Source organism: Peromyscus leucopus, chromosome 5 (genome assembly GCF_004664715.2).
Source record: "Peromyscus leucopus breed LL Stock chromosome 5, UCI_PerLeu_2.1, whole genome shotgun sequence".
In the NCBI taxonomy this organism is placed as follows: Eukaryota; Metazoa; Chordata; class Mammalia; order Rodentia; family Cricetidae; genus Peromyscus; species Peromyscus leucopus.
This window is the reverse complement of record NC_051067.1, coordinates 20,116,907-20,142,722: the sequence shown is the minus strand read 5'-3', so window position 1 is coordinate 20,142,722 and position 25,816 is coordinate 20,116,907. Positions and strand designations below refer to the sequence as shown.

Genomic DNA, 25,816 nt, shown 5'->3' with positions numbered 1-25,816 from the left:
TTCAGTGAACCTCACTCCTGGGAGCTTCCTACTTTCCTCCCTGAGTCCCCAGAGCTACTGGGACAGAGAGTCGCAGCTCCCTAGTAGCTGACCAGCAGTGGGCAATGGAGGGGAATCTTTCTCTACCTTTCCTTTCTAAAGAGGAGGGTCACGTTATAGAGAACAGAGGAGTCCACTGTGAGGAGCAGCAGCCCAGCTTGCCAGTGGAGCCCTCTCAGCAGGCTGCGAGTCGATTAGTTCACAGAAAGGAAGCAGACGTTGCTCCCATGCATCGGACGAGGTAGTTCATCTTTCTAGTCATCACGAGTCCATTTCATTTGTTTGTCTGTCTGCATTTGAATGGCGGGTCTCTCACACCAGGTAAATGCTCTGCCATCTGCTGTGGGATGTCTTTCTGCATGCTGTGAATATGTGTTGCTCTCATTAGTTGATAAATAAAGCAGTTTGGCCAGTTGAGAGGCAGAATAAGGTTAGGTAATACATTCAAAGTGAAGACAGAGAGGAAGAAGGGTGGAGTCAGAGAGACACCAGCCTGCCTCCGAAAGAGCAAGAAGATGCCAGCAGACCAGTAACTCCACAGCCACATGGCAACATATAGATGAACAGAAATGGGTTAATTTAAGATGAAAGAGCTAGTTAGCAAGAAGCCTGAGCCATAGGCCATACAGTTCGTAATTAATATAAGCCTTTGTGTGTTTATGTCACACCGAGCAGCCTCTGGACCGGGTAGGAAACAAGAAAACTTCTGTCTACACCCATTTTAGACCTAAACTGAACCAGAGGGAGGATCTCACCTTCGAACACAGTCACTAAACCCTAGTCAAATTCATTAACTCTGGTTTACTCAAATCCAAAGAATCTTTACGAAAGTTTCAGAACTTGGACAGATACTAACAAATCTTTAGAGTGACTTTATTTCTCTAGACTCTCCATGTCCAGAGCATATGGGCAGCCGCCTTGCTTAAAAACACCCTTTATACTACATTCTCCCTCACCCCCTCCCTTATCCCAGACATCTGCCCAATGCTTAGTGGGTTCTCTCCCGCCCCGGCTGTCCCTGCACATCCTCCTCACTCCAGTGGTTCCCCAGTCTCTGCCTGGGCCACCCAGGGCTGACTGCCACTGTTCTGGCTGCTACTGAGTCTGAGGATCTTGCCAATGGAAACTCCTGGGGATAAGTTAATTTCTAGAGAATTTTGAGAATGGAACCTTTCTGTCACCCCAATGCTGCTTTCAGAAATACCTTGTTCCTCAACAATGAGCTAAAATCCATGGAGGTGGCCAGCCAGGTTCCTGCTGCTCCAGAAAGCTGTCATGCTCATGAAGTATTCTGCTTCGAAGGCAGAAGGACTTTTCTCTCTCAGCTTTCTAGAGCAGCCGTTCTCAACCTGTGGGTTGTGACTTCTTTGGGGTGGAATGACTCTTTCATTGGGGGTACCTATCAGCTATCCTGCATATCAGATATTTACGTTAAGATTCATAACAGTAGCAAAATTACAGTTATGCAATAGAAACAGCAATTTTGTGGTTGGGGGTCATCACAACATAATGAACTGTATTAAAGGGTCGCATCATTAGGAAGGTTGAGAACCACTGGTCTAGAATCTTCAAGAGTGTCTTTGTCTGTTCTCAGGGCCCACATCCTAGGTAAGCACTCTTTCACTGAGCTACATCTGCAGCCCTCTTTGTATGTTTCATTTTCAGACAGGATCTCATATTAAAGGCTCAGGCTAGCCTTGAACTCATTTTGTAGCCCAGACTGGCCTTATTAAGGGTCTTAGCCTCCTGAATTGCTGGACTCAGAAGCCTATGCCACCAGACTCTTAGTTCCAGGAAGGGCCCAACTCTAGGCTCAGCCTCTCAGTGACGTCTCCCATGAAGTGTGAAGGCTGAACAGCGAGATGATATTATTCTTGTCAGGTCCAGTCAGACAAAATCAAACAAAGGACCAGGAAGTGCTGAAGGAGGAGGGACTCCTGTTTTTCTGGTAGAGTCAAGGACGTTCTTGAGGCACTTGGAAAATTCCCCTCATTCTACAAACATCCTGTGTGTGCACACCACACACATCTGCATAGAGCTCGGCAGCAAAGCTTATCTTTAATGCTCATGAAGACTACAGTTTGGACAAGATGCTCCTGGCAGAGCACATGCCCAAGCAGGACAGTACCAGCTGATGCCAACTCCTGCCTGTGGTCTGCTCAGCCACTGAACTTTGTAGTCAACACTTATATAAATGTCTCTCTCTGTTGCCTTTAAATTTTTCCTTCCACTTCAATTAAAACAAAAACAAACAAACACACAAAAACAAATAAACAAAAACCCACGTCTATGGTTTACTGTGGCTTCTACATTCCCACTGCAGTATTCATCTTATCCCAAGTCAATATCAGTGTATCTGAAGAATGTCTCTCTATTATTTAGGTTGGCAAAATGCTACAGAGATTGGCAGCCACGCCTTACATTCCATACACTTCTTTGCTAGTGCCAGCAAATGAGTCCTGGGCTTTGCTCAAACCAAAAACAAAATCAATCCACTGACCACCACCACCAACAAACAAAACACCACCATGTCTTTGCCCAGGCACACTAGAACTCCTCATGACCTCAGCTCAGAGCCCCATGTACACGCCCCAGGCTCCCACCGTCTTTCTTGAGGGGTCATGGGAACAGCTGTGCTGAGCTTCCTTCAGCTTCCTCACTCACTTCCTTCATGTGGTTTAGGGTTGCAGTTGGCTGACCAAGATATGGCTGGCTTCAGGGCCAGCTTTAGGGGCCAGTTGTGGGTTGAGGAGGATGGAGGAGAGGGAGAGAAGCTCAATGGTTAGTTTCCTCTCATTGCCTCCCTGCTGAATGTCATGCTAGCCGGGATACAATGCTATCATCCGGCTTCTTTGTTCTTATGGGAATCTCGTGGTCTCTAGTCCCTAGGCCAGTCACATGCATGCTACAGAGAAGGCCATGAGAAGTCTCTAGTGTGATGACAGGAAGTCAAAGCAGCCCAGAATTCTGGGGACACAAAAGAATGGATACATTAAGAGAAGAAGAGAGAAAAGGCCCTACTGTGGGACAGGTCCCTGCTTGGGGAGGTGTGACGTGAACAACACCGGAGGAGTACAGGCTTTGTGCAGGTACCTTGCATCTCTTAACATTCCCTTGTTTTACAGCTTAGGTAACTGAACCTCAGAGAGGTTTAGGAGTATGCCGAGGTCCATAACCAAAAGGTAGAGCCAGGATCCAGATTCTGGTCTGCAGCTCCATGTGACTCCTGGATCCTGGCACTCCTTTCGAGATCCTGTTCTGTGAGTGTTCTAGGGAGGAGGAAACTCACACATCTTCTATAGAACTGGCCTGGATGTCCTCCACGCCCTATTTCTTGTTCCCATTCACGTGGTTTCCAGTCAAATATTGACAATTATCCCCAAGGCAACTGAAATGGCATGAGTCTGCCTATGTCCAGAGGGGAGGCAGGTCTGCAGTACCTACTGGCAGGAGCCCCAGGCTCAGCATGTACCTGCTGCAGACCACAGATGGCCTGAATTGAATGCCCTTGGCAAGGAAGGACATAAACAAAATGGCCGCCAGGCTCAGGGGCTTCCCGCGAGAGCTCCTGAATTACGACTCTTTGGTAAATCTGATCTATGCAGCCAGCCCCTGGGGAGTACTAACCTGCTCTGACAAACGACCTTGAGAGAATTACAGTAGTAATATTTTCAGCTGGTTGGAGTCCGTCTTGGCCGATTTCTCCAGAGCCCGAGGTACAAACACAAGTCCATGGCTCCACAGTGCACACATACGGACGTGTTTGCCTTGTTCCCCGTGCCGTTAGTGTGACTGTCCTCCGGCTGGCACAAACCACATCTCTTCCTCTCCCGGCGGGAGCTTGTCTCTGCACTCCCCCCTCCCTTCTCTGGAAGTGCAGTGAAGCAATGCGGACAAGGATCTTGTTCCAAGGCCGTTGAGCAAGTGCTCACATTTAGTGACCTCTGCACCAGTAATTCTGTCCTCTGGGGATTGAAATTGATTTTTCCCCTTTCTATATGTAAGCACAACTGGAGTGCACAGCCCTGTTACAAATGCCCATCTCAGGTGTGTGTTTAAAGGTGAGCAGTGTGACTCTTGAAAAGACAAATGAGAAAAGTTGTTTTACAGATGCCCTGGATAACCTCTATGAACGAACAAGAAGCGTGCTTCAGTCTCCGAGTGGTTTTTAATTTTTCCTTGCCATTTTTGTGTAAATGTGAGTGGATGTGTGTATTGGGATGGGGTGGGGTGTCTAAAGTTTCTGGTGAATATAAGCAAATCTGTCCAAATTCTTCCCCACAAGCCTTGGACAGCCTAAGATTTAAAGGGATGTCCAAAGAGTCACTACTTGAGGGGCAAAAGTTTTAATGCTATATTTTTAATTAAATTTACTTATTTGCGTGTTTGTGTATGTGTGTAGGTACATATGGCAGGTCCGTGTCCGAAGACAACTGTGGGAGTAGGTTCTTTTCTTCCATCATACGGGACCTGGGTTTGAACTCAGGTCTTTAGGCTTGCCAGCAAATGCCATTGCCCACTGAGTCGTCTCACCAGCCATACTGTCATATTTTTAAAAAATAAAATTCATGATGAATCAAATACCAAGATTATAAATTAATAGGCAACCAGTATTATTATTATTTATAATACTTTGTTTGCTTTTTCATTTTTTTCCTTCAGGTTCCAATATGAAGCACAATATTCACTTCTTTGTGTGAATTATTAAGTTTTGTTTATCATAGATTTATAGTACATGTTTTGCTGTTTAGGATTTTTCAGAAGAGTAGCATTGGTCACCATGGCTGAGCTTATGGGACTTCCTACACTTTTGCCTCCTAGGCAGATAACCTCTCCATCCCAGCCCCTTCTAGGCATTGCCCTTTTAGGCATTGCATAGGGCTGTTTGGATGGTCTAAAGACACTTGCTAATATTTATTTCCAGTCACTAAACAGAAAAGGACCTGTGTAACTGTTCTTCTGGTTCATACTCTCTAACATCCTGAACAATATTCATATTTGTCCATTATTATAACTACAGTCATTTTGAATGCTTTGTTCATTCAGGTTGCTGTAGCAAAGTATCTGACTGACTGGGCACTTTATAAAGAAAGGAGGTTTTTGTTAACTCAAAGCCCTGAGGTCCAAGAACCCAGCCACAGCCTCAGATTCCAGTGAGGACAAATGGTGGATTGCACCATGTAGGGGATAGGTGTTCCAGCATTGACCTTGAAGTACTGCACCTAGTGAGGCAGCCAGTAATTGCCACTCAAGCCTATGACCTGCCCCTGGGGCGTGGCCAAGACAGGAGCCCTTAAGACCCGGGATGAATATGTGCCAGCTCTCTTGGCTCCTCATGATCTTACATGCTGGATTGCAGACCAAGTCAGAGTTCTCCAGAGAACCACACTGGACTGCACCTCACCTCTCCCAGATCCTGTAACTGACCCCTTTACTGGTTGTAAGTTACCCCGAAATAAACCTCTTTTAACTACCAGATAAACTACATGGAGTTGCCTTGTTAGTTTCCCGCTTTAGCACCACATGCCAGGAACACATATGGGAGAGGTCACACTGTGGGAGAGGAAGCGAGAAATAGCCCAGAAAGTCAAACTCACTTTCATGGTAGCTAACCATTAGCTTTCCACCCAAGTGACAAAACAGCTGAGATAAACAACTTTTGAAGAGGACAGTTATTTTGGCTGACAGTTTCAGAGAGCTCAGTCCACGAGAGGGTATTGCTTTTGGACTGCGTGGCAAGGCATGAGATCATAATGGAACAATGCCCCTCACCTCATGGTAGTGGGAAACAGAGGGGAAGAGATGGGCGTCCTGCTATTTCCCTTAGGCACCTCCTGGCAATGACCTCCTTCTACAGGGTCCCTACTCTTGGTGTTCTACCTCTTCCCAATAGGCTGGTGACCACACCTCTAATGTTTGGGTCATTGGATGATTCTTTCTGAGAAGGGTACCCCAGTGATCTCCCCCACATGGGTCTTATCTCTTAAAGGTTTCTACTATCTCTCAGCACCAGTGCATCAGACACCATGGCAACAGCCCATGAACCTTTAGGAGACAAATTTTATTCAAGCCATAGCAAGTAGCAAGTGGAATGAGTGAAGTGGAATTAGTTTTCTTGGGGTTATGCTATTCTGTCCATACTGCAAATGGTCCAAGGACTGTCCATGTCATGGGAGGATCCACTGAGGGTCATGTAGATGCGCTGTGTTTATTGTTGCCTAGTCTTCTGTGTTGATGGCTGGTAGAAGACCCTTCCCTTTCTTTCCCCCTTGTGTAGGGTTGTTGCCCAGTTGAGCTCAGCTCCCCAAAGCACCTCCCATACACATATCACAGTCACCCATGTGGTCTCCAGTGACAGGGGTGCAGGTGCCATTTTAAATCTAGCTGTTCTTTGAGGATATGGTTGATGGCTTCTGGTTCTTTCCAAAAAGCTGGCTGTTTCATAATTGTGGAGCTGACCTCTATTCTGCAGCTCCACTGCATACCAGAGTATTTCCTGGAAACCCCATCTAATTCAAAGTGAAATGACATTTCCTGGTGAGAGATGGGCCAAGGGTTGAAAATATCACAGTCAGCACTCTGCCCACTCGTGCTGTGCTTTGTGGTCAGTCATTTAGGTCTTTCTGGGTCTATTAACTGCAAAGTCACAGGGTGACCTCGGGCGCCTGGAGTCTGATGTGGAAGAAGTCAGTGAGAGACTGCTTGGCTATGTTCTGGCTTGAACTTTTCCTGCATATCCTTTCTCATCTTACACCACCACCACCACCTCCTCCTCCTCCTCCTCCTCCTCCTCCTCCTCCTCCTCCTCCTCCTCCTCCTCATGTATGCTATCCTTCAGAAAGTCATCTCACGTCTGTATGTCCAACTAAACCTTCCCAGGCATACCTCCTTAATCATGTAGCGCTTCTTCTGCCGCCAAAGTGACCGTTTTCAAATGCTGATATGATTCTGCAATGCGCTTTTCTAGAGTCCTGTTCAACTCCTAGTGCAGAAGGTGAAGACACGTGGGGTCTTCTCTTTGCCTCTGCCCACCTGTCTGTGCTCAGAGCTCGGTGATCTCTCTACTTGGGACCAGCTCAAACTTGGGGCTTTGGTACACATTTCTTCCCTGGGATGGTCCAATTTTCTGCCTGAGGATAACTGCCAAGCTGCCAGCCTCCTTACAGCTGGGTAAGGACAAAGTCTTAAGGGCCAGCATGAGCACTCTTATTCATTGCCCTGGGTGCCATGTCCCATTCTCTGGCATCCCTGTCAGAGTTCCTCCTATTCATATTTCACTTCAGTGGGACCCCTGCATCTCCTGGTGACTGGGCATAGGGACAGTTGCCCGGCTAGACAAGAAGACTAGAAGAGCTTCCTGCTTTCCGTGATATCAGTGTCTCAACTCCCCTTCAATGACACTTGGGGGCCTCATAGTTTGGAGTCTTTATTGGGTTTTAGGGAGCACATGAGTTTAATTCTCACCGGCATCCCTTTTGGAGACACTTCAGATACATACTCTCAGTTTTTCTTTATGCTTGTTCTGACTTCATTTTCCAATTCATTTAAGAGGTAGAATAAGCTAGTAGTCTCTTTGGTAACATCTGGGCTCTGGAATTCCTTACAATTAGCCAAGGAATTAGTGGTGGATGTCACCTGGATAACACAGAGGAATAATCTCCAAGGGTTCTTTAACTCATCGGGAAATGGCAGAGCATTGTAGTGGGGATGTGTGTGCCCTAGCAACCATAGGTGATCGTGGAGGTGGATGCAAGGGGAAAGTTGTTATTAGCAAATGAAGAGGATGACGGGGGATGCTCAGATCAATAATTCTTGGTGACAGGATCAATAGCAAGAGTGACACCAGTCCAAGATTAAACAGACAGCTGTTGGACAGATGCCCTTGCAAGAGTAATTTTACACAAGGCGGCAGTGGCTATTGCACTGGGCTGTGCGTCTGCCAGACTCCTTTGCAAATAGTCCTTTCCATCAGACATACATTCATGACCTCCTGTCCATCATAATCTCGTGGTTTTAACTATTAGTTTATTTATGAATCAGTATGTCATGTGTATGTTGGTGCCCACCGAGGCCAAAAGAGGTCTTTGGATCCCCTGTAGCTGTAGTTATAGGCAGCGGCAAGCCATCTGATATGGGTGCTGGAGCATGAACTCAGCTCTTCTGGTAGAGCAGCGAGCATCTTAACTACTGAACCGTCTCTCCAGCTCCAGTTTACAGACTTTGGAGATAGGGTTTTATTATGTAGCCCAGACTGACCTCAAACTCACAGTCTTCCTACTTGAGCATCTCAAGTGCTGAGATTTCAGGCATATGCCACCACCCAGCTCCCCCAGCAGCACGTTTTAGTCTCTTGTTAGACTTTGATGAAAGTTGGTTGTTCTGATTCTGACAACATTCACAGGAGAATGCCATTCTGCTTCTCTCTTCTTCTTGGCTGTGAGGGGTTGGTAGGGGTAGTGGTCAGGATTTGGTGGCCCAGGACAATTGGCAAAATAATTGACATTTGCTTTTCTGGTTAAGTCAAATGTTCATTGTATGTATGAAGTTTTTCATATGATTTTCACTGTTCATCGCTGTTTTGGTGAGTTGACTCCCGAGGTTGGTGTTGGGTTAGAGGCTCCCAGGGACAGAACTGGGTCAGACCTGCAGGGTCTTCTTAAGAGATGTGAGTGCTATCACCTGGCAGAGGCAGGAATCACATAGCCTGTGGTCTCTCTGTGACTCGGTGGATAATGGCTCAAAGTTCAGGACAGATGTTATTGGGCCAATTAAGCAGTTAAGAGTCCAAACACAAACTCTACATTTTCATTGTACCGTCCAAGAGTAGGCGGTAATTTTTATTTAAGCACACACAAACCACAGAAGTCTGACCGCCATTCCTGTCAATGCATGGAACTGTTCTTTGTGTATGAGAGGTCTCCCTTAGTTGCTACTTGGGGAGCCATGTGTGGGCCCGTGCTGGCAACGACCAGTCACCAGGGCAATGCTTTCTTGGCAAGCACGGTGTATGTTGGAGGTTGGGGTTGAGGGGAATCACAGTGTCCTGGTGGTTTTGGAGAGGAAAACCAGCAGATGTGCCCTGTGCCTGACTCCTTGGTCTGCCTTGGGACTCATTTGCACGTTCTATGGGGCTCTGACACCCTAAAGCACGCAGTTGTTATTACTGCATGTAAGAACTCCACGGGTAAAGTGCCAGGACTTTCACATGGCCCCCAAACACAGGGAAAAAAGCTTTGAAATGGAAAATGAAGTTTAGTTTGGCATCCTCTGGGTCATTAGCCTGGATGTGTACACGTGGCCTTGCTAGGAGGTTTCCAGAAAAGCATCACTTACACATCATATAGGGTCTGCCTAAGAACAGCCTTCCATGTCACGGAGTCTATTAGAGTTCTGAGTTGGCTGGGGACCCGATGCCCCTGTTCTGTGTCCTTGTCAGTGGAAGGACTGGATCACTAGTGGGCATCACATTTACAAGAATTTGGTTCTGCTGGTCACACTCTGCTCCTTTTATGGCTCTACCAGCTCCCTTCTGCCCCCCCCCCCCCCCCCCCCCCAACAAGCCTCCAATTCAACTCTTACTCCCCCTGCACTGTCCATACCAGAAAATAACTAACGGCCACAGCTGCGGTTTGCTCTTCCGTCCCAGCCCCCTTCATGACAAGCTTGTATTCTCAAGGGTTTCGCCTGATCCGTAACAGCTCTCCCCTATGCAGTGAGCCCAGCCTCTCCTGCCACGGCTAACTTTTCATCCCACGTGGAAAGAAACATGATGATTTCTAGATGCCCACAGCTGGCCTTGGGGGCCCTGGAAGACCGTTGACGGTATGTGGGTGTGTCAGACTGTGCAAGCTGGCCTGGAAAGCTATATCACCCGGATCATAGGCCTTGTGCCTTCCAAGCAGTAACACAAGCTATCTGCACTGGTCTCAGAGTGTTTTTGGAGCAGGGTCTTCAAGTCCAAATGAAGGCTGGCATCAACTGCAAATGGAATATGAGCCTTTAAGCCTGGAGTTCACTCTGAAGGAGAGAGGAAGAATGTGGGGATCTGAGACCCTGAGGCCGGAGGACATAAGGTTGACAAGATGAAAAGGGAAAATTTCAAGGCAAAAAGCCATCTTTTTTTTTCTTCTCTCTCTCTTTTTTTTTTTTTTTTTGTACTTTTAGACCTTATTTTTATTTCTTTTTTTCTATCAGCAGGTGGTAGAGCTCTCTCAGCCTTCTTAACAGCTGACCAGTATTTTCTTGCCCATGCCTTCTTCTCAGGGCCATGATGACAGTCCCCAGTCTTTCACTCTTACATGTTGCAGTAAGCAATCTGTGCATGTATCAGTTTGCTAATGTGTGGGGTACCCATAGGACACGGACTGAGAAATGAAACTGCTGGGTCAAAGGGTAGGCACATTTGTAATTTTAATAGATGTGACTGTGTTGACCTTTGAAGGCCTCCAATTTATTCCCCCAGGATGATAAATAGTTCACTTTACTCTACACTTCACTGAGTATCTTACTGGACTTCCGGGTCACTGCTAATCTAAGAAGAAGAAGAAAAGCTGGATCCGTGCAGGTTTAACTTGTATTTTATAAATGAGTGACATATTTTTTCTAATCTTAAAGAGGAATTTATATTTACTTTTCTATGAACTTTGATATCCTTTGCCCATTTTTGAAATGGATTGATGGTCTTTAAAAATTAAATTGGAGGAAAATATATGTATTAGAGAAATTAGGTTTTTATGATGGGAGTTTTGTTTTTGTTTTTGTTTTTCTGACTTCTCATTTGTCTTTCTTTGCCTGTGGTATTCATTGCACCAAGAATTTTCTTTTCCTGTTTTATCTTCTTTCATGGCTTCTCAATCTTATACCACAGTTGGCAGTCTTTCCCCAGTCTTTGTACTGTACAGTTATCCCTTGCCAACCCCCAAAGAGCCAGTGCGGGGAGATCTTGGAAACCTAACTGGAGTGGCAGGGAAAGGGGGAAAGACAGACACACAGACACATGTACCGAAAAGCTGAGGTTAGGGTGGGCTGTGTTCACTCTGATGGAGCCTCATCAACCCTCAACAAATCACTTAGGTACCGCACAGGGAGGAGCTAGCTAGCCTTAGGAGGAGGAGTCTGTGGCCAGCAGTCTCAGGCTGTAGCATCCTGGGGGAGGCAGCCGCAGTCGCTGGCTCTCATGAACACTCATACTTGCCCACACTACCACCATTCATACTCAGACCAGAGGAAGGTTTTACCACTTCTCTGAACATCACACCATGGGAAAAGCTTCGCCATTTCTCACGGGTCTCAGGCACTAGGTCCATGACATGGCTGTGCCCATGCCAACAGCACACATTCATTCAGGACTTCACTTCCTCCCTGCAGGCCAGCAGCACAGACTTGACAGGTCCTGGCTGCTCAGCACTGTGTCCCTGCCTCCCCTTTGGGCAGCAGCTCTCTGGCTCCCTCTGGGGAACCCCAGGCTTCATCGTGTCAGAAGGATGCCCAATGCCCACAGTTCCCTTTGCCTTTTGCAGTTACTAAGGGGTACATTTTATTAAGCCAGGAGAGCCCAGGACTCTGCTGTTTTTGAGTAACTGAGCAAAAGAGCCCGTTAGATTGCCAGGCTGGAAGAAGACGGCAAAGGCTACTTTTTCATCTCTCTGTCAGTCACAACCAAGTGTGACTCTCATGTTCTATCAACTGATCCTGCCACCATCCCTAAGTGGGAGTGTCTTATGGTTCCAAAAGAGCAGCACAAACATCAGTGCCCAGGAAATGAAGACACGGTCAGAGGGAGAAATGAGCCACTCTGTGGATGAAAGTAGGAGAGCAAGCCAGAGGGAAACAGTGAGCAGGCAAGGATGAAAAGGGGGTGTTTTCATTCTGGAGCCGAGAGCAAGCTAGAGAAACAGGCGCTCAACTCTGCTCATCCAGTGTTGTCTACTGTGGAGGAAATGTTTGAAGGAGTACGGGAGGCTGTGGATGTCGCATTACATGTTCTTCCTCTATTCTACATGTGTATGTCACGCAGTGTTGTCCTGGACCTGTTGCCAAGGCTGGTCAAGCATGACAATCTAGCATCCATAAGAGAAACTCCATCTTTTCCCGTGGATTATTCACCTCAGGCCTGCATACACTATAGTTCAGAAGACTGGGTTCAGCTGGCTGGAAGCATTTGCATTCGGTACTGCTCGACCATGCAATGCTCTCCAGGAGGACCATTGGAACTGTGTTGGGGCATCTTTCTGTTGTCATAATGATGAGGTGGAGGTGGCCACTGGCATTAAGTGGATGGGCTGACCTGCACTTCTGGCTCACACGAAGAACCCTTCCCCAAATGAAAACAATTTCCTCCCCAGATGAAAAACCCTGGTATACTGCAGACAGTTAGCTTGTACCATCTACCTCTCTTTTATGTGTGTGAGCCTACATGAGTGTTCTCTACGGTTTTATGTCAACTTGACACAAGCTAAAAATCATCTGAGAGGAGGGAACTTCAATTAAGAAGATGACGCTATGAGATTGGGCTATACATAAGCCTGTAGGGCATTTTCTTAGTGATTGATGGGATTGATGGCACCCATTGTGGTGCCATCCCTGGGCTGGTGGTTCTGGGTTATAAAGCAGGCTGAGAAAGCCGTGGGAGCAAGCCAGTAAGCAGCACTCCTCTTGGTCCCTGCATCGGCTCCTGCCTCCAGGTTCCTGCCCTGTTTGAGTTTTTGTCTAGACTTCCATCAGTGATGAACAGTGATGTGGGAGTGTAAGTAAAGTTAACCCTTTCCCCTGCAAGTTGCTTAGTCATGGTGTTTCATCACCGCAATAGAAACCCTAACTCAGACAAGAGTATGTGTGTACCATGTGCATGCATTGCCTGCAGAGACCACAAAAGGGCATCAGACTCCCGGAAGCTGGAGTTACAGACCCTTGTGAGCAGCCACTGAAATCTCTGAAACAGCAGTAAGCTCTCTTAACCACTGAGCCATCATCTCTTAGTCCTCCTCTCCCACCCCCTAGTCTACCATTTAATGCTCACTCACTTTCAAGGCCATGCCTTTTAGTGGAAGAGCTGAAACTGCTACTTCTACCCCAAACTTTAGTTTACTTCTTATGTGGATGTTATTTATTTCATCTTGAATCAGGTGAGCTTGATGGCTGTCATAAGTCCAGAGAATGAAATGTGTCTGGTGTGTGTGTGTGTGTGTGTGTGTGTGTGTGTGTGTGTGTGTGTATGTGTGTGTTTGTATGTATGTATGTGTGTGTATGTGTGTGTGTATATGTGTGTATGTATATATGTGTGTGTATGTGTGTGTATGTGTGTGTGTGTGTGTTCACCTTCCAATCACAATGAGTGTCATTTTTCCAGGAACAAAAGCTTTAGTTGCCTGTATATTAGATAGAATGTGTTAATATCCCAACTCCCACCTCCAGATTTTTACACACACACACACACACACACACACACATACACACACACGAGTCCTACTCACCCCAGAAAAAAGGGAATCCACAACACACCAAAGTAATGTTGTAATAAAGTCCACCTTGGTGAGCCAATGAGTTCTGACCCCCTAGGACTATCCTGGGATGTTCTGTGGGTCCTTGTCCTGCCTCTTGAGTTTTAGACTAAACGTGAGCTTTAGCTTTTTGTGGATTTGGCCTAGGCCTTTGCCCTATAAACTACTGTGATTCTTGGATGATTTTTGGTGGTTTGTATGATAAATGTCCCTCATAGGCTCATGTATTTGAACACTTGGTCCCCAGTAGGAGGTGATGCTCCAGGGAGAAGTCCCCAAGTGGAAGGCGGCTCGTTACCTTCTCCACAGTAGGAGAGGCTTCTGCTGGGGAGATATTTTCCATGTGCCACCAACTCTCTCAGCTTGCTTTCCAAACACTGGCTGCAGAAGCTGTGGCTCGTACCCTTCACGGCCAGCTTTGGATGTTCTTTGCATTGAATGGCTTCTCTGTAGAATCATCCCACACCTGGGACATTGCCACCCCTGGCCTAAAAGCAAGGCCTCAGATGTTCCAGAACACTATAAGACTCCTGTGACTTCCCACAGATAACATATCCTGCTTCAGCACTGTGAGGAAGAAAGAAAGGGCATATTTTCCTAAGAGGTATATATGAGGAGAAAGAAAGTATCTCCTCAGAATGGAGAAGGCAGACTTCCCGACGGGCTTTTGGAATGACAGAATTTGCCGTGGTTTCTTCACATCTGAAATAACTGGAAGGAAGAGTAAAAACTGGCACATTAGAGGGAAATTGTGTGCATCTAGAAGTTTTAAAATATGCATTTGCTCGCACACAGGAGCACGAGGCCTCGTGGGTTCTTTTTGCAATTGCTTTCTATTTCCCTCCAACTCAACAGCTGCAAATGGTTTTGGTAAATCTCGATGGTACATTTCCATTAACATTAGCAAAATTTATGTCAACTGCACAGACAACAACTGTCTGCCTTGAAAGCCCCAATCTTCTCTTGCACGGAGAACACACATCTGCGTTGTACCTACTCTTCCCCGTACGCCATGGCATCACTTGTTTATCTTGATTCAGTTTTGGTCTCCCCTGGACCCAGAAGCCTCCTTGCTCAGCCATCAGCTTCGGTGTTGATGAGCTGCTTTCTGACGGTGCAGCCTCTCCATCACCTCTGCCACCGCTGCCGGCTTTTTCCACCAGTGGATAAGGTTGTCCTCGCAGAAGAGGTAGTTGGTGTGCTGTGAAGGTGGATGATAAACTGATTTTGAAACCGCGCCACTCTGCATAACTTCAGGATGATGTCCATTATTCTGCGATCTGAGTCTTTTTTCCTATTGAAAATATGTACAAAGGTTTGAAATCTCCCCCCATCAGGAATCATTATCTCAAGTTTGCAGGTTTTTTTCCTGAAAGTCATGTGACACAGTCTTTAAGCTCAGAACCTGTTTGATAGACTCACTGACCGACCTCCATATTTGACCTAACCAGAAACTGAACAAGTGCTTCTCACACTACCTGTGATATCTACTGCTTTTTATGTCCATCAGGCCACGAGCAGGTACTTCTGTGAAATGGCCAAAAAGCACACAAAGATTTTTAATTGTTTCTCACATGCTCTGTGTTCATTTAGATGCATGGTACCATTAGTTCACAGAGAAGCCCAGGTCTGGACCATACATACACATGAGCACCATACAGCCATAGTTCCTTGGAAACACCCCTTAGAGATTCATCCTGCAAAAAACTAGCATGTGATCCAAGACGTTGTCAGCCACAATTCCTACAAGAGAGTCGTACACCTGCAAACAGAAAGACATGCAAAAACTTATTTAAAAGGCAAGGACCAGAGGCATCTGCCTGTGTGGAACCCAAGTCTCTGTGATTCAGGTACATCACATACAACACATCTGTGGGAAGTGAATGCAAAGTAGACCATGAGAGAGAAAGTGGATTCACTATAGCGACTCAAATTTAGGGAATTGTGACCAAAAATATTATAGGAAAAGTAGAACTGATCTATTTAACAAGGTTCATTCATCCACTCATCAGTAAACATTTGGTGTCTACTTGGAGCTTGTCTGGGGGCTACATGAGTGCCAATGAATTAAAGGACAATGGTACTGCTGTCAGGGGACCCGTGGAGGAGGCCTGGCAGGGCAGAGGGGGCCTGGCAGGGTAGAGGGCTGGGGAGTTTTAAAGTTAGGGTTTTTTCCAGAGAAGCCTGCCATGGCACAGCATGGTAGCATGAAAGAACTCATTCCTATGGAAAACAGAAACCATTGTTCGAGGAGTGGAACCAAGAACCTGAGCCTCTCCAAGGAAAATCAGTTCTGACAAGGGGAAGATGGGTGAAATCAACACCAGAACCAGAGGAGTCGATGAATAGCCATGTTAGACCAGAGAGCTGGCAGAGAGAGAGAGAGAGAGAGAGAGAGAGAGAGAGAGAGAGAGAGAGAGAGACCCAGAGAGACAGAGACATACTGTAATGAGTCTTTCTCTGTCTCTCCAGCCAGCTCCCAAATAATGATATGGAGACTTCTTAATTATGAAAGCTCAGACTATAGCTTAGGCTTGTTCCTAACTAGCTCTTATAACTTAAATTAACCCATTTATATTAATCTACATTCTATCATGTGGTGTTACCTTTCTTCCATTTTGCACCTTCTGTTTCCTCTCTGTGTCTCCTGGCTTCTCCTGTATACCTAAATCTCTTCCACTTCCTTTCTGTCCTCAGAAATCCTGCCTATACCTCCTGACTAGTGATTGGCTGCTGTAGTGGGTAGCTGTTCCAGCTTTGACCTGGAAGTACTACACCCATTGAGACTTCGGTAACTGTCACACCTAGAAGGCAGAGCTGAGAGAGGAGCCCTGAAGACCCGAGATCTGGAGATCTGGATGTGCCCGCTCTCTTGGTTCCTGGATCTTGGATGCTGGAGGTAGACCGAGCAGAGTTCTCCAGAGAACACTGCCGGACTGCGCTACACCTTTCCCAGACCTGCGCATAAATAAGCCCTGCAGTACTTGGTCCTGCCTGGCAGTACAGCGTTAGTGGCCCTAAGACTCTGAACTGCCCTTGAGCAGGTGGTGAATCTGCAGGTGCGATCTGTTTTTACAGAAGATGCTCACAGATATTTCTTTATCTCAGACACATGAAAAAGTATCTCTCATAACCCTAAGACAAAACATACAGTTTTAGGGGTAAGAAGAAATATGAAGCCAGTTTATCCATAAAATTTATAGCTGATTTTCTAAAAAAAAAAAAAAAAATCTTGAAAACAGAAAGCTGGGGGTGAGGCATATTCAAAGTACTAAATAATAAAAACTGTCAGTTAAAAATTCTGTGTAAGGCTGGGTGGTGGTGACATATGACTTTAATCCCAGCACTTGGGAGGCAGAGCCAGGCAGATCTTTGTGAATTCAAGGCCAGCCTGGTCTACAGAGTGAGATCCAGGAAAGGCACAAAGCTACACAGAGAAACCCTCTCTCGAAAAACAAAACAAAACAAAACAAATCTATGTAAGGCTGTGTAGATGGCTCAGTGGATAAAATCCTTGCTATGCAATCATGAGGCCCTGAGTTTGAATCCCCAGGACCCATGCAGTATCTATAATGCCAGTACTCCTATAGCAAGATGGAAGGCAGAGACAGTGTAAGATTTTGAACTTGCGTCTTAGCTACTTTTTGACTGCTATGATAAAACACCATGACCAAACAATTTATAAAAATGTTTAATTGGGCTTACAGTTCCAGAGGGTTAGAGTCTATGATGTTGGAATAAAGACATGCCAGCAGGAGCAGCTCGAACTCACATCTTAAACTTCAAGTAGAAGGGAGAGAGCGAACTCTGGGAATGGTTGGGTCAAAGCCTACCCCTCGGTGGCATCTCCTCCCCCAAGGCCACACCTCCTAACCCTTTCCAAACAGTTCCACCAATAGCGAACACATGAACCTATGAGGGTTAGTCCCGTTGAAACCACCGTAACCTGCTAGCCTGGCACACACAGAGGCGAACAATAAAAAGCAACATCCCTTTTCAAACAAGTTGAAGGCAAGAACCTGTACCCAAGGTAATCTTCTGATCTCTCAAGTATCCTCTGGTCTGTATACATATGTTGCAGTATACATGCTCCCACACCCATACATGCGCATGCAGCACACACATGTATATTATACATATACACAAAGAAGGAAAGAAACACTTTATATTCAACAAAATTTTTGAAATATGGGAGAAGGCGCTGGAGAGATAGCTCTGAGGTTAGGAATGTATACTACTCTTTTAGAGGTCCAGGGTTCAATTCCCAGCACTCATAGCCACCTATCACTCCAGATCCATGGGGATCTAACTCCTCTGGCCTCTGTGGACTCAGGAATTCATGCACATATAGCTACACAGAGATAGGATATGTACACACACAGAATTTAAAATGACAAAAATAAATTTTAAAAACGCACAAGGGATAAATGGAACTATCCCCATATAAATTTTGACATAATTTGTTACTACAGACCTCCCTATAAGAAATGCTAAAAAGACATTTTAATTTACAGTAAAAAGCCATTGGCTCATTAATGAAATCTGCATGAAAGAGCCTAGACTATCAAACAGCCACATAATACAGAGTTAACGTAGCGTTTGATTGTAACTATTGTTCCCCACCTGACATGTGATAATTTTATGAAACAAGTTGCGCAAATTTATACTGATGGGATGTAAAGACGTAACTGTGGTGATAGCAACATTGGCAGGAGTCCAGAGCTGTAGAAATGCAGGATTTGGGGGTGTACACTTTTGAAACAGACATCTAGCCACATTGATCAAAGAAGAAATTGAAAGCCTAGAGAGCTTCAAACCAAAAAGAGGAGGTAAGAGGAAAAAAACCACTCACCGAATTTTACCAAAGACTTAAAGAATTAACGTTACTTATTCTAAATGTTTCCAAAAATAAAATATATATGAAAAACTCCTTAGCTTATTATCAGGCTTGTGTTAACACAACACCAAGGCAAAAAGACATCACAAGAGCATTGCAGACAAATTGTCTCTTACGAATATAGATGGAAAAATCTTCATCAAAATACTAGCACATTGACTTCAGCAGAATGTTGAAAGGACAATATAAGTGAGAATCAATCAATAGAATACAATACAATAAATTAATACAATAAACTAAGAAAAATCTAGTCAAGCCAGAAAAAGCACTTGAGAAATTCTAGCCCTCTCTCCATAAAAACAAAACATAACAGAAACCCTTAGGAAGCAGGAACAGAAGAGCATCCCTTACCTGATGGAAAGCATTCACAGAAAGCATCCAGCTGTTACTTGATGCCAATATTTAATGAGGACACCTAGATGTTAAGCGAATCCATGAAAGTCTGCTAAAGGGTATCAAGGACTTATTAAGATACAAAATGGGGAGAAATACACTCACAGATACAGAACAAAGTGAACAGCCATGGGCATCCTCTGTTCTGCGTGGGGGTGAATGGAACCAGCCGTCTGGTCTACGACCACCTGAGAGAGAGAGCATGCACCCCTTCCTCAGTGTTAAGCAGTCACGTACCCAGAAAAACCATACCTCTATTGGGCCAGATACCCCAAGGTCATTGGCGGAATGAATTCCCACCACACCTAGACAATAGTCATCACAGGAGTGAGGAACAAAACATGAGTTGTCTGTCCTTCCAACTTCCCATCAAAAGTCGGCCGCCTTGTTGGTGTTTCCAGAACCCAACAAGCTGATACTGAAATCTGCATGGAGATGCAATGTACTCAGAACAGCAAAAACAATGTGGAAAAATAAATTCAGGGTGCTGCACAATTTAAAAACTGCAGTAATCAAGATGATAATGTGGTTCTGGTATAAGGAGGGTAAATCAAGTCATGGAATGGAATAATAAATTCTTACTCTTGTGGTCAATTGACTTCTGGTAAGAATTCAACCCGGACATGTAGCATGAATCTTTAAAGTTCTTATTAATAAAATCAAACCTGAGGCCAGTTATTGGGGTCCATGCTGGTAGATCAGAGAGACAGAACAAGCCACAGCTATCTCACCTCGCCGGATCCTCAGCTGGTCTTGTCTCCTCAGACTGGAGGCCTCTGAGTCCTCATCCGGAATGGGTCTCAGCTGAATTACTGCTCAAAAGCCTGAAGCTTAACCAGCCAAAATCTTCTAGTTTCTGGTCCTCACGCCTTATATATCTTTCTGCTTTCTACCACCACTCCCTGGGATTAAAGGCTGGCTTTCTGGAATTAAAGGCGTGTGTCACCATGCTTGGCTGTTTCCAATGTGGCCTTGAACTCACAGAGATCCAGAGGGATTTCTATCTCTGGAATGCTAGGATTAAAGGTGTGAGTGCCACCATTTTCTAGCCTTTGTATCTAGTGGCTGTCTGTTCTCTGACCCCAGATAAATTTATTAGAGTACACAATATTTTGGGAAACACAATACCACCACATGGACAGAATAGTCTTTCCAACACTAGATATCCATGTATTCATTATTTTGTGATAAAACAATATAACCAGGGCAACTTATAGAAGGAAGGTTTCATTTGGGCTTATGGTTCCAGAGGGCTGAAGGTCTATCACCATCATAGCAGGGACATGTGGAGTAGGCAGACGTGGCAGATGGAGCAACATGCTGTGGACTTGCATCTTAAACTGGAAGCAGGAAGCAGAAAGCAAACCAGCATTGCTTTTAACTCTTCAAAGCTCATCCCCAGGGTATCTCCAACAAGGCCACACCTCCCAAGCTTCTGCAAACAGTGCCACTAACTGGAGAGCAAGTATTCAAAGGCCCAAGACTTATGGGGGAGGAGAATGGGGAGGCGCGGGACAGGGGTGGTGGTGGTGGTGAAATGGGGGGGGATACGGCGGTCGGGCACGACACACATCACACTTAAGCCACTACATTCCACATGTATGCTGGCCAACTACCTCACAGCATGTGCAAAAATGAACCAAAAGTGGACCCACAGACCTAGATGTATAAACTACAACTGTAAAGGTCTTTGAAGGAAATGAAGGTGTAAATATTGGAGAAGTTGGATTAGGCGACTGTTTCTTAAATAAAGCATCAAAGGCCTAAATAACAAAAGGTAAAATAGTTAAATTAGACTTCATGAAAACTAGAACCTGTCCATCAAAAGATACCGTGAGGAGAGTGAAAAACAACCTGTGAGGTGGAATAACACATCTGAGAAAGGATTAGTAATTACATAGTTTTTAAAATGCGCTTGCGACTCAAGCACCTCAAGAAAATTAACCCAATATGCAAAAAAGCAAAGGAGTGCAATAAAATCCTGTGTAACAGAATGCAAGTGGTCTGTAGATGCACGGAAAGATGCTCACCTCCTCAGTCACCGCAGGAACATTTAAACCATGAGATGGCACCTTAGACTCATTAGGATGGTTACAATTTAAAGAACGGGACACAGTCATGTTGGTAAGGATGCAGAGACATCGAGACCCTGTGTTATCACACTGATGGCCATGCACAACCACACAGCTGCTGATGGACAGGCCTGCAGGTCCTCAGAACGGCAACCTCACTACGAGGTATATGCCCAAGGGGACTGGGAATGTTGGTCAGGAAAATTGTACGTGAATATGCAGACATCTTAGAGTAACAGTGCAAATGTCCTGTAGCTGATGGCTGGGTAAGCAAACTATGATGTATCTAAACAATGAGTCATTCTTAAAATAGTGATTTTATTTTTAATTGTGAGGAAAGAAGAGGACATCAGATCCCCTAGAATGGGGGTTAAAGGTAGTTGTGAGCCACTGATAATAGGTGCTGGGAACTGATTTTGTAGTCTATGGAAGAGCAGAACATGCTCTTAACCACTGAGCTGTCTCTTTGGCCCTACAGTGAGTTCTTAATTAGCTATAAAAAGAAATAAAGTCCAGGCACGGCCAAACTTCTGAGACATACTAAAAGGCAGATGAAAGGCAATACTTACAGGACTCAAAGAAAACCTCAAGAAGAGGCAAAGGCATGGCAGAGAAAGGGATTATCTTCTTGCTGCTATCAGGGATTTGGAGAGGAGGGATTCAGAGGGTAGGACACATTCCAAAAATTGCACAGTGGTAGTGCTTAGAAAGATTTTTAAATATACTAAAACCCATTAAGCTTTCCACGTTTAAATGGCTAAAATGGTGAATTTTATGTTATAGAAATTTCATTTTAATTAAAAAGTGGTTTTTTTTTAAAAGCATAGTCTTGGTGGGTTATAGGCAAATTTGAATACTTAAACCCTCTGTCTGCAGTTGGATTACTTACAGCGGCTGTGCAGAGATCAAATAGCCGGTAATGAGAGCATCCAGGTGTGGGCCAGCAGCATGAACAAACTCAACTTAGCTGCCAGGCACAGCAGGCATCGTGCCCAGGCTTCGTAGCACATTCTAATGGCCATAAAAATGATTTAATTTTTAGTTTATCTTAAAATCAGAATTGCAAATGAATATATAGTCATAAATCCAGTACTAATCTTTATACCAACAGTCATAAAGCACAATTTTAAGTGTTTTATTTTAATGGTGGAAGAGATCCAGGAAGACAAAAGTGCCTGGAGACCACAGATGTCAGCACGTGGCTCTGGCCACACAGGCAGAGTTAAAGAGACACAGATGGATTCAAGAGGTTCTTAGAAGATAACAATGGGTTGGTGACTGGACACGGGATCACACAGCTGGGTGGGTGGTGGTATTGACCACTGAGGTGGGAACCCATGGGAGAAGGCTGGAGGAAGATAGAGTAATGAGCTCATGTCTGGCCGTGGAGCTACCCAAGGAACTGGAGAAAAGTCTGTAAGTAAACAGCCTTGTAGTCCCATCAGAGGTTCTATGTCTCAGCTCCCCACAACTGGTCACACAAACGGCTTCTTGACACAGAAGCTTCATTGGATGTGTTGGTCATGCTGGTTTTTTTCCTTATCTTGTATTTACTACTGGAGGCTGGAGAAATTGGAGGATGTCTCATTCTTTTGCTGAAACAGGCAAATGTTAAAGTCATGCCAATTGAAGAAAAACTTTGAGAAAAAGAAAACACGTACAGATAATGACCCAGCTTCCCTTTGCACACCAAGGCAGATGAAGCTACAAGGACTAACACAAAAACAATGTACTATATTCAACCAGCCATGATGCCTGGGTCCGCATTGGAAGTGCATGGGGAGGTGGAATGCAGCAGGGGCCGACTGGACTAAACTATAAGACCAGGATGAAATAAGAGGCTCCGAAGTGTTCTAATGGGGTTTTATAACCAAAGCATTACAAACAAAACCAGAGAAGTAAAATGAATTTGATGATGATTTTAGCAACACCTTCAATATCTTCGGACAGCATCATCAATCAGCTCATGTTTTCAAAACAACAGCAAACCCTTTGTTTCTGATGTTACTAGTGGTGAGGGGACAAGGTGACGTACTTGTCATTTAGAGAGAAATCTATGTCATTTGCAAACCACACACACACATACAGGCACACATGCGTGCACATGGGCTAACTTCTAAGTAGACCCTCTTTGTAATAAAATACAACCCGGCCCAACATATATTAAAGAGCAGTGAAGAGGGCGAGAGACTCTGGCCCTGAGAAACCTCACATTATTGCTTTGAGAATTCCTTTTTCTTGAAAGATCAGTGGAAGCACATTCTTTGTAAAAATTAATTCTGTGCTCAGACTCTTTCATCTGTAAATTTCTTCCTGACAGTTATTAATTTTGTGGCCCATCCAGGGCCACAGAGTCTTCACCACATTAAGATCTAGCCAACTTTTTCTTCCTTTTGGCTCTGATGCCTGGGGTCATGGTCAGGCCAGAAACAATTAGGTAGAATGTAGGCCAGTTCACCGGGTGATAAATTTGCCCGTTTGGCGGGAGCCTCTGAAGTTTCCGAGGCTAACAGGACGGCAGGTGCTATTTTGAGCCAAGATGAAAGCAGAGAATCTTCAGAGTCCACAGCCGCACGGCGCTCGAGGTTCAGAGCACCAGATGCAAAGGCGGGCAGCACAGGTTCTCTGCTTCAAGAGAAGCCCGCTGTTCTAGAAGCAGCCGGAAATGAAGAGGCCGCCTCTGGCTGTAGGTTCTTTTAAAAAGAGGGAGGAGAAAGAGAGGAGTGGAGAAACTGACTGAAAGGGTTTGTTCTGTGAAGAACACAGAGCATGGAGTCAAACACTGGATTCCAGCCCACTGCAGACTGCTCAGTCAATGCGCATGGTGCCAAGCATTTTGTCTCTTTGGGCCTCAGTTTCCCCATTTGGAAATGAGGGTTTCAGTGTAGCTTTTAAGTCCACGTTGTAGGTGTCATTGTGCATTTTCAGTTGCTATATTGGCATAGTTGAAACTGGGTGGTTTATAAAGAAAAGAAGTTTATTTGGCTGGCAGTTCTGGAGGCTGGAGTCTGGTAGCATGGCACTGGCATTTGGGGAGGGACCTTCTTGCTGCTTCTTGTCCGGTGAAGAACGTAACAGGATGTCATGGAGTGAGCACCCGACTGTTCCGAGCTCCCTGGCTTTTCTTATGGAGCCGCCAGCCCCATGATGGGCTCCCCAGTCTCCTCACCTCATCTGATCCCAGGTACTTCCCCAGAGCCCATTTCTAAACACCATCATGTAAAATGAAGATTCCATTTCCATCACTTGGATAATGGAGAACCATTTATACCACAGCAGGGGCTCCTGGAGGATTCTTGACAGCGACTGTGAAAGCCTTTCTACTGGGTGGTTTTTGTTGTTTTGTTTTGTTTTCTTCCAGGTTGGTAATCTTGTCTTCTTGTGTCACGTGTTCAAAATAATGATGCTCCAACTATGTCCACATCCTGTGAGTGTGCTTTCATACCTAGCAAGAAGAGTTTTGGTGCAGTTAAAAGAAAAATCTTCAGATGAGGAAACTAACCTGGATTCTCCTGGCAGGCTACACGTAATTACAAGCTTTCTTCCAAGAGGTAGGCATGAGTGGTAGGAGAGAGGGAGGGTGGGGAATGTCACATGGCGTCATGGCGGTTGACTTTGAAGATGGAGGAGAGGGCCATAAGTCAAGAAGTGCAGGTGACCTCTAGAAGCTAGAAAAGGGAAGGAAATGGGTTCAAGGTTAAGGTTTCTCTGGCCAGCGAGATGGCTCAGTTGTTAAGAGCACTGACTGCTCCTCCAGAGGTCCTGAGTTCATATTCCTGGCAACCACATGGTGGCTCATCACCATCTACAATGGGATCTGATGCTCTCTTCTGCCGTGCTGGCATACTAGAGCACTCATATACATAAATAAACCTTTTTTGTTTTTAATTCATGTCTTCTTTTAAAAAAGAAAAGAAGGAAGGAAAAAGAGCTAGGTGTACTGGTGAATTTTCTTTAATCCCGGAGGCAGGAAGATCCCTCTGAGTCCGAGGCCGGTCTGGTCTGCGTAGATTAGGGTTTCTCAAAGGAAGGACAACTCCAGTGGCCAGTTTGAGCCTTCTGACTTCTACAGTTGTTGCGTAATAGTCTGTGGGTTTCAAAACACTGAACTTGAAGATGCTAACAGTGGCAATAGAAAGCAGCCCCCGCACTGCCCTGTGTAGTGTGATTAAGCACCACAACAGCAGCATAGCATGGTCAGCTAGCTCTCTTGTCCCGAGTCCTGTGTCACCAGGGCTTCTCCTGGTCTTTCAGAGATGGGTGCTAATTTCCTCCTTGGTTGCAGCAGCTCCAGAAATACCTTCCCTGCGGTCCTGTCACTCTCAGATGATGCGGCCCATCTCTTAGAAGTCAGTGGAGCTTGGCCAAGTTCAGCAGCTGCTATGGTTCAGGTTTGGCTTGCTCCAAAGGTGCATGGTCTGGAAGCTTGGTTCCCTGGACGGCTAAGTGAGAAGGTACTTGTAGGCAGAAGTTTCTGTCCTGCCCACCAGCTCCCAAATAACCGGCACAGAGGCTTAATATTAATTATAAATGCTCCGCCAGCTCAGACTTGCTACTAACTAACTCTTACATTTTAATTAACCCATGTTTCCTATCTATGTTTTGCCACATGGCTGGGTACCTTTTCTCAGTACAGCATGCCCATCTTGCTTCTCTCTGCATCTGCCAGCGACTCCTCTGACCCCATCCTTCTTCTTCCCAGCATTCTCAGTTTGGCTCTCCTGCCTAACTTTATCCTGTTGGCCAGTCAGCTTCTCTATTGAAGGAATCATGGTGGCAAATGTTCACAGTATAAAGGAATATTCCACAGGTACTAGAAGGTAGGGTCTCTAAGAGGTGCGGCCTAGTGGAAGATTGACATTGTGCCCACCCCTGGCTTTCTGCCTCATCTTATAACCCTTCTGTCTCCCACCCAC

General features: G+C 45.4%; 1 long non-coding RNA gene across 1 annotated transcript; it reads right to left on the bottom strand.

Moving 5' to 3' along the window:
• Positions 1 to 22,020: 22,020 nt before the first annotated feature.
• On the bottom strand, positions 22,021 to 25,559 carry LOC119087940. The gene is made up of 2 exons (XR_005091493.1): positions 25,522 to 25,559; positions 22,021 to 22,495 (listed from the first exon to the last, which is right to left on the bottom strand). It is a non-coding gene; the product is annotated as an uncharacterized LOC119087940 (long non-coding RNA).
• Positions 25,560 to 25,816: the final 257 nt, after the last annotated feature.